Source organism: Orcinus orca, chromosome 2 (assembly GCF_937001465.1).
Source record: "Orcinus orca chromosome 2, mOrcOrc1.1, whole genome shotgun sequence".
NCBI lineage: Eukaryota > Metazoa > Chordata > Mammalia > Artiodactyla > Delphinidae > Orcinus > Orcinus orca.
In genome coordinates this window covers 84,757,493-84,777,147 of record NC_064560.1, presented here as the reverse complement: position 1 = coordinate 84,777,147, position 19,655 = coordinate 84,757,493, and the positions used below count along the sequence as shown (strand labels likewise).

General features: G+C 38.9%; 1 protein-coding gene across 1 annotated transcript in view; it reads left to right on the top strand.

The window, feature by feature from the left end:
• Window positions 1-19,655, top strand: part of PPCDC (phosphopantothenoylcysteine decarboxylase) — an 82,936-nt gene that overhangs the window by 53,796 nt on the left and 9,485 nt on the right. The window contains exon 8 of the transcript XR_007475283.1: window positions 4,027-4,098. The gene's annotated coding sequence lies outside the window, so the exon portion shown is untranslated. The remainder of the gene's footprint in view (window positions 1-4,026; window positions 4,099-19,655) is intronic.

Below are 19,655 nucleotides of genomic sequence, written 5' to 3'. Positions count from 1 at the left end.
CCCCAGGATAAATTTTGAATTTATCCAGGATTCAATGGATCAATATGGTAATTGATACATTTTGGATATATAAAGGATCCAATGGATTGTTATGGCAATTGTAAGATAGAACAAGCTTTATTCTATTAAAAAGATAATTGAAATTTCTCTTTGGGTTTTGGAAGACCCCTGTGAAAGGATAAAAGTCATAAAATATCAATCCTTATGAAGAGTTAAAACTGCTCAAAAAAGAAACTTAAAAATTAAAATTAGGTTTAAAGGACTCTGATGGTATACTGAGAGTTAAAATAAAATTCCCCAAGGGGGATTTAGCTGAAGGTCCACTTTTCCCTACACCCAAATAGGGAGGAATAAGCAGAGACTGTGAATTTGACATAAAATGAGACCCCATGCAAATGACAAATGACATGCAAAAAGATGCAAATAAATGGGGACAGTAATGAGGGCCCCAGTGCTCCTGGTAGACATGGGATACTGGCTTCCTCTGGTTGGAAGGTAGTTCCAAGAGAGCTGCCCCATCCTCTTCCCAGGGGCCACATGGCCCCTCTGGCTGGGAGACTCAGGCCCAAAGGCTGTTCTTGCTTCCTTGTTCCCTCTTCCAGTCATCTGCAGAGGCCCCTGTGGCCCACTGGAACCCTAAGACTTGGCACTCCAGGCCCCCTGCCACTGCCTGCTCACTCTGCTCTCCCTGCTGCATGGACCCTGGGGATGGAGTGTGGCACTGGATTCAGGGCACTATGGAGTCAGGACAACAGGGCATGGTGGATGGTTCTGTGGCACTCCCTGATCTCCTTCACGGTCTGTTCCTTCTCTTACACAGCCCCCTCCCTGCCCCCACACCATATGTTCAGCTGTTCTCTTCCTCACAGCTTCTGCAAACTCATTGTTTCTACCTCTTAATCTCTTAGATTGCTGGGCATGACCTCAGAGTCCAGATAGCTTCATGGCCTCTTTGACATGCACCCTTTCAACTTAGCCTCAACCTCTCAAATCCCTAAGGGAGGAACTTCTAGTCATGGTAGGGTCATTGGTTTTAGATAGAATCTTCCATGGTAAACAACTATGAATGTGAGCAAAATATATGTGACAACAGTTTGCAGGGACTAGGCAGCAGGCAAAGCAGGGCTATGATCTTTGGCAGATGGAGGGTACACAAGGTGAGCCCCATATTTACCCACTTTTCTTCCTGAGGCCATTTTCCAAACTGAGATGCAGGGAGCTAGACCAAGCAGGAGGTGACATCTCAAACAAATGTTTTGTTTTGTTTTGTTTTGTTTTGCGGTACGCGGGCCTCTCACTGTTGTGGCCTCTCCCGTTGCGGAGCACAGGCTCCGGACGCACAGGCTCAGTGGCCATGGCTCACAGGCCCAGCCACTCCACAGCATGTGGGATCTTCCCAGACCAGGGCACAAACCCGTGTCCCCTGCATCAGCAGGCAGACTCTCAACCACTGCGCCACCAGGGAAGCCCTCAAACAAATGTTTTAAAATAAGTAAGAATAATATGTTAAAGAGAATAGAGCAAAAGATGGACCAAATGGGTGAAAAGCTTGAGTATTTAAACAGAAAATTTGAATCTATAAGAATGAAAAAAATTGGCATTCTAGACTGCAAAATACAATATCTGAAATTAAGAACTCACTGAATGGGTTTAACAGGAGACTGTATACAGCAGAAGACAAGATTAGTGACCAATCAATAGAACTTATCCAGACTGAAGCAAGAGTGAAAAAGAATTGAGGAATAAACAGAGCTGAGCATAAGAGATATGCGGGACATGCTCAAATACTTGAATAAATAATGACTGACAATTTTCCAAATATGATGAAAGGCATCAAGCCACAGATTCAAGAATATCAGTGAGCTCCAGAAGGATAAGTATAAAGAAAACTACACCTAGGCCTATCATAGGTAAAGTGCTGAAAATCAAAGACAAAGCAGAAAATCCTAAAAGCAACCATATTTTTAAAGAAAGAAGGAGAGGGAGAGAGAGAGGGAGTTAGTTATCAGTTAACAGCACTGATGACTGATTATGGAAGCCAGAAGACAATGAAATGACATTATTAAAATGCTGAAAGAAAAAAACCCTACCAATCTAGAATTCTATGCCCAGAAAAATATCTTTCAAAATTGAAGGCAAGGAATTCCCTGGTGGCGCAGTGGTTGAGAGTCTGCCTGCCGATGCAGGGGACACGGGTTCATGCCCTGGTCCGGGGGGACCCCACATGCCACGGAGTGGCTGGGCCCATGAGCCATGGCCGCTGAGCCTGTGCGTCTGGAGCCTGTGCTCTACAATGGGAGAGGCCACAACAGTGAGATGCCCGTGTACCGCAAAAAAAAAAAAAAAAAAGAAGGCAAAATAAACATGTTCAAGTGGACAAAAATTCAAAGAATTTGGTTTGTCACTAGTACACATCAGCAGTACAGGAAATTCTTAAGGGAGTTCTTCTGGCTGAAGAAAAATGATCCCTGTGGGAACTGCAGGAAGGAATGAAAGGCATAGCAAAAGATACAAATGTATATAATTATAAATGAATATTGACTATTTAAAACAACAATAGAGAATTCCTTGGTGGTCCAGTGGTTAGGACTCCATGCGTCCACTGCCAAGGGCCCAGGTTCAATCTTGGTTGGGAACTAAGATCCCACAAACTGCACAGCCAATAAATAAATAAATAAAATTTAAAAATAAATAAAAACCAACTTAAAAAGAATAATATCTCATAAGATTTTTAACATAAAAGTAAATATATGTCAGCAATAGCACCAAAGATGGGGATTAACAGTTCTAAGGTATTTGCATTAAGTACTAACTATAAAAATACTAATTTAAAGTAAATTGACATAAATCAAGGATGCATATTGTAATATCTAGGATGATCACTAAAATCATAATAAAATAAGATGCAATTAAAAAGCTAATAGTAGAGCAAAATGAAATAATAAAAATTAAAAAACTTGATTAACCCAAAGGAAAATCAAAAGGGAGGAATAAAAGTACAAAGGATAAATAGAAAATAAATAGCAAGGTAAACCCAACTATGCCAGTAATTACAATTAATGTGAATAGTATAAATATGTCAATTAAAAGACAAGGATTATTAGACTAGGTAAAAAACAAAATCTAACTCTGCTGTTTACAAAAGGCTCACTTTAAATAGAAGGAGACAGAAAAGTTAAAGGTTAGAAAGCAATGTCATATAAATACTAACCCCCAAAAAGCTGATATGGACACATGAACATTAGAAATTTCAAGTTAATAAGTATTATGAGAGAAAAAGAAGACTATGTCATAATAATCAAATTCCTAAGGTACTATCTATTTGGCCCAACTAGTACAGCCAGGCCAGGTTATAAGCCACTAGCTGTGAACTGACTGCCCTTTCCCATCCCCAGGATGTACTGGTGTTAAGGAGAGCTGCCCTTTCAGCAGCTCTAAGGAGGAAGGTGTGGGCCCCTTGCCACTCCTTCTGGTTTGCTCCTAACTTCTCTGTGTTTAATGTCCAAAAGGGTACCCAGGTGTGACTGACCATGCTTCCTTCATCCTAGGCAAGTGCTCAGTTACTAGGATCTCAGTCTGAATCTGGGGTGTACAACACTCCAAGCTTGACTTTGAGCTGCAGTCCTGCCAGGATCCCCGTCCCAGAGCCTGTGGCCTTATGGTGGGAGTTGACAGTCCCTGGAAAATCCTATCTTGTTTGGCCTTAGCCACCGTTCTCATGGACAGTGACCATGTGGGCTCATGACTGTGGCTCAGCCTCTTCCCTCACCCCAGTGTACAGGCAGGTCTTTGCTACCAACATGTTGGGCAGGCTGCATAGGGCAGGACATGCAGCTCCCCAACAGGGCCACAGTTCATGGCTAATATACCTAAACAATAATCTCTCAATTTCTGTGACCTCCCTTCTATGCCACAGAGAAAGCAGTGGGACAGGGTAGGCCACACTATGGCTGGGTCTGTCTGTGGCCGTATGCCTGGCTCCTGCCTCAATTACTAGCTCTAATCTTTAGCACTTTCCTCCTTCAGGCACCATTCCATCTCCCTCCAGCTCCAACTGCTCCTGCCCCACTGTTGGGATCCCTCCATTTGAAAGAGGAGGTAAGATGCCTTTCATGGTTCTCCATTTATGGCTCCCCTTCCTCCTAATTCTGCAAACTTTCAAGGCCCTGCCCATATGGTTTGACAGGCCTCAGCAACAGCTTTTGCCTGCCTGGCTAGTCCCTACCCCTGCTCACCTGGGCAGATCCTGACCCACTCCAGCTCATAACCTGGGCTAGTTTTGGTAGAGCCACCACTAGTAGTCACCTTGTCCACAATGTTCTCTCAAGAGACATTATCTGTCTTGTTGGAGTCTAATGTTCTCTGTGAGATTTTATTAGCTGTGGCAGGTGTATGGCACATGACAACTGGGATGAATGATATTAATTAGTTTTAACCTCATTCAGGGGGCTAAGGGGCTGAAGAGTATGGGCTCTGCAGACTGGCCTGGGCTTGAATTCCATCTCTGTGATTCTGACCTCTTTGAGCCTGAGTTTCCTCATCGGTGAAATTGATTAATATCTACCTCCTAGGAGAGTTGTGTGGAATAAGTAAGATGATGTTTATGAAGTGCTTAGTATAATGCCTGGCACATAGATAATGCTTAATACCACAGATGGTAGATTGTTATTTCTGAGGACCTCAGCTAGGTTATAAATATTCTAAGTAGAGAGACCATATTTCTATTTTGTTGTGGCTGGGTTTTTCTATCTTTTTATTTTTTGAATTCTGGAATATATCATATATACAAAAGAATATGCCTTATATAACATATATGTACAAGTTTAAATAATAATAGTATAATTAATACCAACATACTTAATTCCCAACTAGAAAATAAAACACATCCAATTCCTTGGAGCCTTCTATGTCTCTTCCCAAATCATATCTGCTCTCACGACTCCAGAGGTTACTACTATCCTGAATAGTATAGTGTAAGTAGAGGTCATAAATACAGGGGGCAGTAGGAGACACACCTACTCCTCACAGCCAGGGAGGTGTAATGGGAGCCAGAATTCCCATGCCCTCCCAGAAATAACACATAATACTCCCCACTCAAGAGTCAGTGGAGGCTGTTATGAACTGAATTGTGCCCTCCCCCATTCATAAGTTAAAGCTGTAACCCCTGATGATACAATGTTTAGAGATAGGGCTGTTAAGGGGGTAAGGTTAAACGAGGTCATAAGGGTGAGGTCCTAATCCGATAGATGTCCTTATAAGAAGAGGAAGAGACACGTGGGATGCAAGTGCACAGAGAAAAGGCCATATGAGGACAGAGGGAATAGGTGGCCAACTGCAAGCCAAGGAGAGAGGTCTCACTAGAAAGCAAATGCCAACATCTTGATCTTGGACTTTCCAGCCTCCAGAATGTGAGACAATAAATTTCTATCATTTAAGCCACCCAGTCTGTGGTGTTTAGTTATGGAAGCCTGAGATGACTAATATGGAGGCTGAGTGGGGAACCTGGATGTCAAACCCTGCCTTGCCATAATGAGGTAGCACCTCCCTTCCTCTGCTGGACCAGTGTCAGAGGAAGCCAGCTAAAACAAAACATTTAAATAAGATCCAGAGTCTCATGACATAATAGCTAAAATACCCAGGTTTGGGTAGAAAATTACTTGTCATACCAATAGCCAAGAAGACCTCACACTGAAGGAAAAAAGAAAGAAATAGATGCCAAACTCGAGATGTCAGAGATGTTAGAATTATCTGATGAAGATTTAAAAGCAGCCATCATACAATGCTTCAGTAAGCAACTGCAACACACTTGAAACAAATTAAAACAGAGAAAGTCTCAGCAAAGAAATATAAGTTATAAAGAAGAACCAAATGGACATTTTAGAACTGAAAAATTCAATAACCAAATAAAAAACTTGGTGAAAAAAAAAAAACAAAACAACTTGGTGAATGTGCTCAACAGCAAAATGGAGGGGGACAGAAGAAAGAATCCATGAACTGAAAAATAGAACACTAGAAATTACCCAATCTGGACAGCAGAGAGAAAAAACTGGGAAAAAAAAAGTGAACAGAACCCCAGGGACCCAGGGGACTATAAAAAAAGATCTAATATTCGTGTCACTGGCATCTAAGAAGGAGAGAAGAATATGTAGGATGGGATATATTGTGATGGTCATCTTTAGAAAATACAATCCATGTTTCATGGAGGTATAGTTTTTTATTTCACTTCAATATTCTATTGTGTGATTGAACCATAAGGGTTTTTTTTGTTTTTTTTAAACATAATTCCTCCGTCATTTTGTTTATTTATTTATTTTTGGCTGTGTTGGGTCTTCATTTCTGTGCGAGGGCTTTCTCTAGTTGCAGCAAGTGGGGGCCACTCTTCATCGCGGTGCACGGGCCTCTCACTATCGCGGCCTCTCTTGTTGCGGAGCACAGGCTCCAGACGTGCAGGCTCAGTAGTTGTGGCTCACGGGCCTAGTTGCTCCACGGCATGTGGGATCTTCCCAGACCAGGGCTCGAGCCCGTGTCCCCTGCATTGGCAGGCAGATTCTCAACCACTGCGTCACCAGGGAAGCCCCATAAGTTTTTATTCATTCTATTGTAATGGACATTTAGGTTGTTTCCATTTTTATTGCTATTTTAAACAGTGTTCTGGGAATATTCTGTTCATGCCTGCAGGAGTGGAATTGCTGGATCAAAGCGTATGTGAATATTCACCTTCACCAAATAATGTAAAATTGTTCTTCAAAGTGAGTGTACTAATTTTTAGTCCCACAGCAGTTTAATAGTTACATTTTGCCAACATTTTGTCAATCTTTAAAAATGTTTCCAAACCAGTGGGCATGAAATGGTAATTTGTGTTTTTATTTGCATTTCCCTTTCTACTAACAAGGTTAAGTATATTTTGATAAATTTAATGGGCCGTTTGTGTTTTCTGTGAAAAATGCAAATGCCTGTTTGTGCTTCTGAAAATTTTTCTATTGGATATTTTGTCTTCCTGATTGATTTATAGGATTTGGCTACTAATCTTTTTTTGGCTTTATGTGTAAAAAATTCTGTTAGGACTTGATTGGAAAAGTAATACAGCTATAGGACAATTTGGGGAGAAATAACAACTTTACAATATTGAATCTTTCTATCCATGAACATGGTGTTGCTGTGTTTGGTTTTCTTATTGCCTTTCAATAAAGTGCTATAGTTTTCTACATAAATATTTTGCACATCTTTTGTTAGATTTATTTTCAATGACCTTATATTTTTCATTGCTATTGTAAATTTTTAATTGCATTTTCTGACTTTATTGCTGATGTTTATAAATTCATTAGACATATTTATTGGACACTGAATTGATATTTTCTCCCAGGCTGTAGATTGCCTTTTCATTTTGTAAACAGTGTCTTTTGAAGATCACTGATTTTAAGCAATTTGTTTATGATGTACCTTGGTGTGGTTTCCTTCATGTTTCTTCTGTTTGGGGTTCATTGAGCTTTTTTGTAACTGTTGGTAATTGTCAACAAATTTGGATTCTTCAAATGTTTTTCTGTCCTGCTTTCTCCCTCCTCTTCTTCTGGAACTGCAATTACATATATATTAGGTTTCTTGGTGTTGTCCCACAGCTCACTTTTGCTCAACTCCTTTTTTTTTCAGTCTTTTTTTTCTATATATATTTCATTTTGGATAGTTTCTACTGCTATGTCTTCAAATTCACTAATCTTTTCTTCTTCAGTGTCTAGTCTACTACTAACCACAACTAATGCATTTGTAATCTCACATAGCATATTTTTATTATCTAGTAATTAAATTTGCATTAAAAATATTTATTTATTTGGTTGCACTGGTTCTTAGTTGCGGCAGGCAGGCTCTTTAGTGCGGCTTGCTGGCTCCTTAGTTGCAGCATGCATGTGGGATCTAGTTCCCTGACCAGAGATTGAACCCAGGCCCCCTGCATTGGGAGTGTGGAGTCTTAACTACTGCACCACAAGGGAAGTCCCTAAATTTGCATTTGAAAAAATACTTTTCATGACTCACTATGCTCAGGCTTTGTCTACTTTTTTGAAGACATGCAATATATTTATAACTGCAGTTTTAATGTCCTTGTCTACTAATTCTATCATCTCTGTCATTTTTGAGTCTGTCTCTACTGATTTATTTTTCTTACATTATGGGTCACATTTTCGTACTTCTACATATACCTGTTAATTTGTTTTCTTGAGAATAAGTCAATTTTATTAACTTGCAAGCAAGGAAGTAGCAAGGTGACCAAAGTATGCTGCTTCAGAGAGGGTATGAGGAGGAGTAGTGAGATAGTATAGACACAGATCATTTGTCTAAATGGAATGTTGCCTAAGCAGGAAAGAAAATGAGGTCTTTTGGCAAGATGGTAGCAACATTAGGTCTCTATCATTTTATCAATTGTTACAGAGAGGGCCTTTGTGGAAAGCGGCCTGAGGTACCTGTAATCAGGAGCAGAAACACATGACCAGGACACATTTGTGTGTGAATTGAAACCACAAGATTCATCGCCCCCAAGGTGTGTCTCACTGGCCAATTAGCAGAAGGCAGGAAACAGTGTCACCCCAGACAAACAGCCAGCCTCAGAGCAACAAGAGGGAATGATAAACAGGCAGGCCACCCCCAGTGCATTTTCTCAACCTCAGAGGATGCAGTGTATGCAGGTTACCCATCCCTTAGTTTGCAGACAAGCAGATCTTCCTGTGCAACTTCATTTCTTAGCTGGAATTCCCAGTGTGGGCGTGTTGGAGAGGCCTCTGATGCACTGCAGCAGCCCGCTTTAGTCCGTTTCGCCTCTATGTGGCTTACTTGCTGGCAGCCCTCTGTGGTCCGCCACCACTTTCAGGGTGATGGCATTGAAGCCTCCTCTGAGTCTGGCTGCAGCCCGGATACAGTGTCTCTCTCCCAGTGCGTCCTTCCCACGTTCCCAGCAGTGTGCAGTCTCTTGGCACTGGACCCCCTGCCTTTCCTCGCGTGATCCCTTCCACCTACCCCGAGGCCCTATCTCGGGCCCCAGCCAGCAGACCTGGTGGTACAGTACCTGCCCATTCTAAGTATTTAGTGAGTGGACAAGGGAAGAGGGAGAAATGCTTTTACTATGATATTATATGAACAGCTTCTCTTTTGAACTCTTGTTGGGAGAGTAGGATTTGATGAGCATATGTAGGATGATTTATTACTATTCCTAAGGCCCTCTTCTGTTGGTGATGATCCCACCTGAGAAACCTTGATTCCTGTCTGCCTTTTTCTTCTTCAGGCCTACCATTTCTTCTCTCACTAAATCAATCCCTCTTTCACACTGCTTGCCTTCCCTTCTCCCTCCTTTCTTTCCTTCCCCCCTTTTCCTACTTCTGCCTCTATGCCTTAGTTCAGGTTCTTTGTGCTCAGCTTCTAACAGGTTTCCCCCTCCACTCCACCTTACATGCTATACTCCTGATGACCTTTTAAAAAATATCACTACTGGGACTTCCCTGGTGGTCCAGTGGTTGGGACTCTTGTGTTTCCAATGCAGGGGACGTGGGTTCGATCCCTGGTCGGGGAACTAAAATACTAAGATCCCACATGCCCTGAGGCCAAAAAATAAAATGATCCATTCAAAAAAAATATATATATATGACTACTAATCATGTCTGCAGTACGGTTTTGCTCTGACTATGCCATGGAATTTTTCTGATGCTTTCCAGCCTTACCTCTGTTCCTGTCAGCCTGGCCTCCTCCCAGTTTCCCTAGGAGCCAGGCTCTTTTTCTCCTTCTCACCATTACTGAGTTATCCTTCCAGACCCACATGGAAGTCTTCTATGAACCCCATTGTGCTTGTAGTCATACAGTGTAGCCCCCAATGTTCTCTAGTTTTTTCATTTCTTCATTGTGGTAAAATACCCATAACATAACATTTATTATTTTAACCATGTTTAAGTGCACAGTTCAGTGATACTAAAATACATTCGTGTTGTTGTGTAACCATCACCACCGTCCATCCACATAACTCTTTTCATCTTGTAAAACTGAAACTCTAGACCCATTAAACAATAACTCCTCATTCTCCCCTAGCCCCAGCCCCTGGTAACCACCATTTTACTTTCTGTCTCTATGGATTTGACTCCACTAAGTACCTCATCTAAGTGGAATCATACAGTATTTTTCTTTTTGTGATTGGCTTATTTCACTTAGTGTAATGTCCTCAAGGTTTATCTATGTTATAGCATATTGCAGAATTTCCTTCCTTTTTAAGGCTGAATAATATTCCATTGTGTGTATATGCTACATTTTGTTCATCCACTCATTCATCAATGCACATTTGGTTTGCTTCTGTGTTTCAGCTGTTGTAAATAAAGCTGCTGTGAACATGTGTGTACAAATATGTTTTTGACACCCTACTTTCAATTATTTTGGATATATACCCAGAAGTAGAATTGCTGGGTTATATGGTAACTCTATTTTTAATTTTTTGAGGAACCATCATACTGTTTTCCACAGGAGTTGTACCATTTGACATTCCCACCAACAGTGCACAAGTGTTCCAATCTCTCCACATCCTCACCAACACTTGTTTTCTGTTGTTGTTTTTTTTTAATAGTAGCCATCCTAATGGGTGTGAGGTGGTATCTCATTGTAGTTTTGATTTGCATTTTCCTAATTACCAGTGATATTGAGCATCTTTATGTGCTTGTTAGCCATTCATATATCTTCTTCAGAGAAATGTCTGTTTACTCAACTCCTTTGCCTGTTTCTGAATCAGATGGTTTTGTTGTTGTTGTTGAGTTCTCTATGTATTCTGGAAAATAATCCCTTATAAGATGTATGATTTGCAAACATTTTCTCCCATTCTGTGGGTTGCCTTTTTACTCTGTGGATAGTGTCTTTGATGCACAAAAATTTTTAATTTTCATGAAGTCTAATTTGTCTATTTTTTTCTTTTGTTACCTGTACTGTTGGTGTCATATCCAAGAAATCATTGCCAAATCCAGTGTTGTGAAGTTTTGGTCCTATGCTTTCTTCCAAGAGTTTTGTTGTTTTAGGCCTTACATTTAGGTCCTCCATCCACTTTGAGTGAGTTTTTACATATGGTGTTAAGGATCCACCTTCATTCTTTTGCATGTGGATATCCAATTTTCTCAGCATCATTTGTTGAAAAGACTGTACTTTCCCTCATTGAATGGTGTTGGCACCTTTGTCAAAAATCATTGACCATATATGTGACAGTTTATTTCTGGGGTCTCTATCCTATTCCATTGGTCTATATGTCTATCTTTATGCCAATACCACATGTTTTGATGACTGTAGCTTTGTTGTAAGTTTTGAAATCAGGAACTGTGAGCCCTCCAGTTTTGTTTTTCTTTTTCAAGATTGTTTCGGGCATTCGAGGTCTTTTGAGTTTGCATATGAATTTTAGGATTTTTTTTTTCTATTTTCACAAAGAAGTTATTGGGATTTTGATAGGCATTGCATTGAATCTGTAGATTGTTTTAGATAGTATTGACATTTTAACAATATAAAGTCTTCCAATCCTTGAGTATGAGATGTATTTGCATTTATTTATATGTTAAATTTATTTCATCAATGTTTTATAGTTTTCATCATACAAATCTTTCACCTCCTTGGTTAAGGAAATTCCTAAGTATTTTATTCTTTTTGAAGCAATTGTAGATGGAATTATTTTTATAACTTTTTTTTCAGATTGGTCATTGTTTGTGTATAAAAATGCAGCTGATTTTTGTGTGTTGACTTTGTATCCTGTTTTATTGAATTAATTTATTAGATCTATCATGTTTCTTTTGTTGTTGTGAAATCTTTAGGGTTTTCAACATGTACAATCATATTATCTGTAAACAGTGATAATTTTACTTCTTTCTTTTCAATTTGGATGCTTTTATTTCTTTTTCTTGTCTAATTGATCTGGCTAGAAGTTCCAATGCTATGTTGAACAGAAGTGATGAAAGCAGACATCCTTTCTTTATTCTTTTTTTTTAAATCATATTAGATGTTTTCTTAATATTTATTTATTTATTTTTATTTTTGGCTGCATTGGGACTTAGCTGCGGCACACAGGATCTTTCATTGCGGTGCACAGGCTTCTCTCTAGTTGTGGTGGGCAGGCTCCAGAGCGTGTGGGCTTAGTTGCTCCATGGCATGTGGGATCTTAGTTCCCTGACCAGGGATCGAACCCACCTCCCCTGCATTGGAAGGCAGATTCTTTTTTTTTTTAATGAATACAGATCAGTTATTTTGTAGACTATCCCTCAGTTTGGCTTGTCAAATGTTTCCTTATGATTAGACTTAGGTTACACACTTTTTTTTTTTTTACATCTTTATTGGAGTATAATTGCTTTACAATGGTGTGTTAGTTTCTGTTTTATAACAAAGTGAATCAGTTATACATATACATATGTTCCCATATCTCTTCCCTCTTGTGTCTCCCTCCCTCCCAGCCTCCCTATCCCACCCCTCTAGGTGGTCACAAAGCACCGAGCTGATCTCCCTGTGCTATGCAGCTGCTTCCCACTAGCTACCTATTTTACGTTTGGTAGTGTATATATGTCCATGCCACGCTGTCACTTTGTCACAGCTTACCCTTCCCCCTCCCCATATCCTCAAGTCCATTCTCTAGTAGGTCACAGATTCTTAACCACTGGACCACAGGGAAGTCCCCCTTGCTTTATTCTTGATCTTAGAGGAAAAGCTTTCTTTCACGATTGAGTATGATGTTCACTGTGGGTTTTTCATATATGGCTTTTATTATGTCGAGGTAGTTTCTTAGTTTGTTGACTGTTTTCATTATAAAAGGGTCTTGAAGTTTTTCAAATTCTTTTCTGCATCAGTTGAGATAATCATGTGTTTTTTTCCTTCATTCTGTTGATGTGGGATATTACATTGATTGATTTTGCTATGTTGGACCATCCTTGCATTCCAGGAATAAATTCCACTTGTTCATTCTGTATAATCTTTTTAATATGCTGCTGAATTCTGTTTGCTAGTATTTTGCTGAGGATTTTTTGCAGCAGTGTTCATAAGGGATGTTGATGTAGTTTTCTTTTCTTATAGTGTCGTTGTATCTCTTTGGTATCAGGGTTATGCTGATCTCATAGAATGAGTTAGGAAATGTCCCTCCTGTTCACTTTTTTGGAAAGGTTTGAAGGATTGGTATTAGTTCCTCTTTAAATCTTTGATGGAATTCACCAGTGAATCCATCAGGTCTAGGGCTTTTCTTTATTGGTAGATTTTGGATTCCTGATTCAATCCCCTTACTAGGTATGGGTCTATTCAGATTTCTATTTCTTCATGCTTTTGTCTTGTTAGGTTTTCTGTTTCTAGGAAATTTTCCATTTCATCTAGGTTATCCAATTTGTTGGTGTACAATTGTAATTGTACTCTCTTATGATCCTTTTTGTTTTTTCTGTAGAATTGTTAGTTATCTCTACTTTCATTACTGATTTTAGTAATTTGAATGTCCTCTATTTTTTTCTTAGTCCATCTAGCTAAAAGTTTGTCAATTTTGTTGATTTTTTTCAAAGAGCCAACTTTTGGTTTCATTGCTTTTTCTGTTATTTTTCTATTCTCTATTTTGTTTATCTCTGTGATAATCTTTATTATTTTCTTCCTTCTGCTAGCTTTGGGTTTAGTTTGTTCTTCTTTTTCTAGTTCCTTAAGTTGTAAAGTTAGGTTGTTTTGAGATCTTTCTTGTTTTTTTAATGTAATCATTCATAGCTACAAATTCCCCCTTAGCTCTGCTTTTGCTGCCTCCTATAAGTTTTTGTATGTTGTATTTTCATTTTCATTCATCTCTAAGTATTTTCTAATTTTCCTTGTGATTTCTTCTTTGATACATTGGTTGTTTAAAGGTGTGTGGTTTAAGGACTTCCCTGGTGGTGCATTGGTTAAGAATCTGCCTGCCATTGCAGGGCACACGAGTTTGAGCCCTGGTCTGGGAAGATCCCACATGCTGCAGAGTAACTAAGCCCGTACACTGCAACTACTGAGCCTGCGCTCTAGAGCCCACGAGTCACAGCTACTGAGCCTGTATGCCACAACTGCTGAAGCCTGTGTGCCTAGTTCCCGTGCTCTGCAACAAGAGAAGCCACTGCAGTGAGAGGCCCATGCACTACAATGAAGAGTAGCTACTGCTCGCCGCAACTAGAGAAAGCCCGTGCACAGCAACGAAGACCCAACGCAGCCGTAAATAAATAAATAAATTTATTTTAAGAAGTATGTTGTTTAATTTCCACAATTTGTGAAATTTCCTTTTTATTGATTTCTAACTTCATCCCATTTTGATCAGAGAAGATACTTTGTATGATATCTATTTTTCAAATCTATTGAGACAATTTGTGGCCTAACATATAGTCTACCCTGAAAATGTCCCATGTGCATTTGAGAAGAATGTGTATTCTGTTGTTAGGTAGAGTGTTCTGTATATGTGTGTTAGATCTAGTTGGTTTATTATGTTGTTTAAGTCCTTTATTTCCTTACTTATGTTCTGTCTGGTTGTTCTATCCATTATCGTGAAGAAGATATTGAAACCTCCAATTCTTGTAATCGTGCCTATTTCTCCCTTCAATTCTGTCAGTTCTTGCTTCATATATTTTGATGGTCTGTCATTAGGTGCCTAAATGTTTATACTGCTTGCATATTCTTGCTGCATTGAATCATTTATTATTACATAATATCCTACATTTGCTCTTATAAACTTTTTTGATTTAAAATCTATTTTGTATGATATTAGTATTGCCACTCTTGCTCTCTTTTGGTTACAATTTGCACGGAAAATCTTTTTCAATCCTTTCAGTTTTGTTTTTTCTTTTTTTAAAATAAATTTATTTATTTTATTTATTTATTTTTGGCTGCATTGGGTCTTCGTTGCTGTGCGCAGGCTTTCTCTAGTTGTGGCGAGCGGGGGCTACTCTTCATTGCAGTGCACAGGCTTCTCATTGCAGTGGCTTCTCTTGTTGTGGAGCACGGGCTCTAAGTGCGTGGGCTTCAGTTGTTGTGGCACATGGGCTCAGTAGTTGTGGCTTGCGGGCTCTAGAGCGCAGGCTTAGTAGTTGTGGCACACGGACTTAGTTGCTCCGAGGCATGTGGGATCTTCCCGGGCCAGGGCTCGAACCCGTGTCCCCTGCATTGTCAGGCAGATACTTAACCACCATGCCACCAGGGAAGCCCATCCATCCTTTCAGTTGTAACCTGTTTGTGTCTTTGGATCTCAAGCGAGTCTCTTATAGACAGCATGGTTGGATCATGTGTTTTTATCCATTCTGCCAATCTCTGTCTTTGATTGGAGTGTTTATATTAATGTAATTATAAGAGGGAATTACTTGTCATTGTGCTATTTGTTTTCTATATGCCTTACAGCCTTTTTGTTTCTTATTTTATGCATTCTTGTCTTTTGTGTTGAGTTCTTTTTTTGTAGTAAAATGTTTGAATTCCTTTCTCATTTCCTTTTGTGTATATTTTATAGCTATTTTTTTGTGATTACCATGGGGATTACATTTAACATTTTAAAGTTAAAATACTTTGATTTGGGCTTCCCTGGTGGCGCAGTGGTTGAGAGTCTGCCTGCCGATGCAGGGGACACGGATTCGTGTCCCGGTCCAGGAAGATCCCACATGCCGCGGAGCGGCTAGGCCCGTGAGCCATGGCCACTGAGCCTGCGTGTCCGGAGCCTGTGCTCTGCAATGGGAGAGGCCACAACAGTGAGAGGCCCGTGTACTGCAAAAAAAGAACAAAAAAGAACAACTCTGATTTGAATTTATACCAGCTTAACTTCAATAACATACAAAAACTCTGTTCCTTTATAGCTCCATCCCCACCCCTTTCAGGTACTCATGTCACAAAATGACATTTTTATAAATTGTGTGCCCCAAAACATAAACTAATAATTCTTTAAATGCATTAATCTCTTGAATTATCCAGCAAACAAGATTTGGAGTTACAAACCAAAGTTACAGTAATACTAGCATTTATACTAATTGCTTTTTTTCTTTGAATATTTTAGTAGAAAACAAAAAGTGCAGTTACAAACCATTGTTACAATAACACTAGCATCTTATTTGCCCATGTATTTACCTTTACTGATATCTTTTTTCTATATATGACTTTGAGTTACTGCCTAGTATCCTTTTTTTTCAGCTTGCAGGACTGCCTTGAGCATTTTTTGCAGGGCAGGTCTATTGGTCACAATCTCCCTCAGCTTTTATCTATCTGGGAATTTCTTGATTTCTCCCTCACTTTTGGAGAACAGTTTTGGTGTATATAGGACTCTTGGTTGACTTTTTTTTTCTTTTAGTACTTCAAATATAGGGGCCCACTGTTTTTTGGCCTCAAAAATTTCTAATGAGAAATCTGACAATTATCTTATTAAGGATCCTTTGGGTGTGATTTTTCACTTCTCTCTTGCTGCTCTTAGGATTCTCTTTGTCTGGCTTTTGATAGTTTGATTATGAGTCTTGGTGTGAATCTCTTTGAGTTCCTCTTACTTGGAGTTTATTGAGCTTCCTGGATGTTCATATTTATGTCTTTCATCGAATTTATTAAGTTTTCAGTCATTATATCTTCAAATATGCTCTCTATCCCTTTCTCTCTCTCATCTCCTTCTGGGACTGCCACAGTGCTTATTTTGGTCCTCTTGATGGTGTCCCATAGGTGTCTTAGGATCTGTTTACTTTTCTTCAATCTCTTTTCTTCCTTTTCCTCAGACTCAATAATTTTCATTTTTCTATCTTCAAGTTGGCTAATTCTTTCTTCTACCTGCTCAAATCTGCCTTTGAATCACTCTAGTGAGTTTTTCATTTCAGTTTTTGTACTTTATAGCTCCAAAATTTCATTTTGGTTCCTTCGTAAGTTTTCTATCTCTTTACTGATATTTCCATTTTGTGCACACATCATTTTCTTGACTTTATCTCATCTTCCTTCAGTTCTCTGAGCATCTTTAAGATAGTTGTTTTAAAGTATTTGTGTAGTATATCTATGATTATGTCTTTTTCAGAGATAGTTTCTGTTGATTTAATTTTTTTCCTTTCCTGTTTCTTGGTATGGCTTGTCATTTTTTGTGAAGACTGGATATTTGAATCTAATAATATGGTAATTTTGGAAATCAGATTATCCCCTTCCCCAGAGTTTACTGGGTTTTGTTTTATTGTTTTCTTTTTTTGATTGTTGTAGGCAGGCTTTGTGCTGAAGATCAGCCTGAGTTATGAATTTAATGTCTTCTCATGTCTTTCCTGAGACTTTTCCTGGGCATTCACGGTCACTTTCTAATTTTCCCTGTATATGAATTTGTTTTTGAATGTCCTAGTCTTCAATGTCTGGTTCCTGAAAGGGGAAAAAGATAAAAATGAAGGGTGGATGAAAAGTGCCATCCCTTTAAATTCCATGGAAGTCATTTCAGCTAGAGAGGGAGGAGCTTGCAACAATGGGAGAGGTGCAACAACAATGGCTGCCCACCTCTTTGTCTCCACCTCTGTAACAGAAGCAGCAATCAGCCATCAGAAAAGAGATCCCTGGTATTTGGAGGACAGGGTCCTTTTTGTACCCCCTTGCTTCCACATACTGCATGTAAGCTGTTGCAGGAATATGTACACAGCTGCCTGCCATGTGGCCGTGGGGGTGGAAGATGGGTAGCTGCTACTGTGCTAAGAACTGAAGTTGGCTGAAATTAGCTACAATTCACCATCCAAGTCTTCCCCTGGAAGCTGCAAACCTTCAATAGACTCCAGATTTCCAAAACAGTTACATCAGACAGATTCTGCCAATGCAATTCCAGGTGGGGAGACAGATTCCTGGTGCTTCCTACTCTGATATCTTCCCAGAATCTTCCTCTATACCTGGTACTTTTTTTATTGGATACTAGATATTGTCATTTTAAATTGTGTTCTGGAGTTTTTTGTATTTCTTTGATTTTGATCTTTGATCTTACATGCAGTTATTTGGAAACAATGTGACCCTTTTGAGACTTGCTTATGAGCTTTTTTTTTACATGGCTCCAGAGTAGTCTTTATTCTAGCGCTCATTGGCAATACCTTTCTGAAGCCTCTCTCTGTTGTGTACTTTGTCAGGAGGTCCTTGCACACAGCTGTTGGGAACATGAACTATTCCCGGTTTTGTCAGTTCTGGTAATTGTTCCTCCTGTCCTTTTCAGTGGCTCTTTCCCTGGCCTTGGTAGTATTCTCACACATATGTGCTATTCAGTACTCAGCTGAAGACTAAAGATTACTGGAGCTCCCTTTCTCTGTAAAGTTTTCTCTTTCCAATACTCTGCCCTGCAAATTCTAGCCACCTCTCTTTCTCGAATTCTCAACTCTGTCTCCTCAACTCTGGTATAAACGTTAATATACAGATTTTGAGGGGTAGGTATATGTTTTCACTTCTCATGAGTAAACACCTACGAGTCAGATTGCTGGGGCATATGGTAAGTATATGTTTTACCTTATGAGAGACTGCCAAATTGTCTTCCAAGTGGCTGTACCATTGTATAATTCCATCCAGCAAAATGATTGCGCTGTTTTACAGTCTCACCCAGTAATGCATAAGAACTCCAGGTACTCTCCTTTCTCTCCATTTTTCTTTTAGCTGTTCTAATAGGTATGTAATGGTATCATATTGTAGTTTTAACTTTCATTTTCTTAATGATGAATGATATTGAGCATTTAGAATGTGCTTATTGTCATCTATGTATCTTCTTTGGTGAGGTTTCTGTTAAAATCTTTTCCATATTTTTTAAGCTGTGGGCTTTTTTGTCTTGTGATTGAGGATTTTTAATTTACATGCCATCAAACTCACTCGTTTTAAGTTTAAAGTTGTACAACCACAAAAAGAAAAAGAGGAAAAGAAAATAAATAAATTCGTACTACCATCACCACAATATAGTTTTAGAAAATTTTCATCACTTCAAAAATTCCCTTGTGCCCATTTGTTCTCAGTCTCTGCTCCCAACCCAAGGCAACTGGTGATCTGTTTTATATCTTTATAGAGTTACATTATTTGAATTTTGTATGAATAAAATGATTCACTATGTAATATTTTATTTCTGTTCTTTTCCATTTAGCATAATGTTTTTGAGATTCTTTAATGTTATAGCATTTACCAATAGTTTGTTCCTTTTTTATTGATATATAGTATTACATTATAAGGATATATCACATTTTTTATCCACCTACCAATTGATAAACATTTGGATTGTTCCAGTTTTAGACTATTATAAATAATGCTACTATGAATGTTCATAAACAAGTTTTTGTCTGGTAAATGTATGCTTTCATTTCTCTTGGGCAGATCACTAGGAGTAGAATTGCTTGATTGTATAGTAGGTACATGTTTAATTTTTAAAAAGCTTTCTTTGATGAAATATCTATTCAACCTTTTGCCAAAATTTTAATTGGGTTGTTTGTCTTCCTGTTGTTGAGTTGTAAGAGCTTTTATGTATTCTGGATACAAGTACCTTAGCAGTTACATGATTTGCAAAAAATTTTTCTTTCTGGGTTATCTTTTCACTTAATTAACAGTATCCTTTGAAGCCCAAAGTTTTAAAATTTGATGAAGTACAATTTATTTATTTCTTCTTTTGTTGCTTTTGCTTTTGCTGTTGAATCTTAGAAGGCTTTGCCTAACCCAAGGTCATGAAAGTTTATGCCCATGTTTTCTTCTAAGAGTTT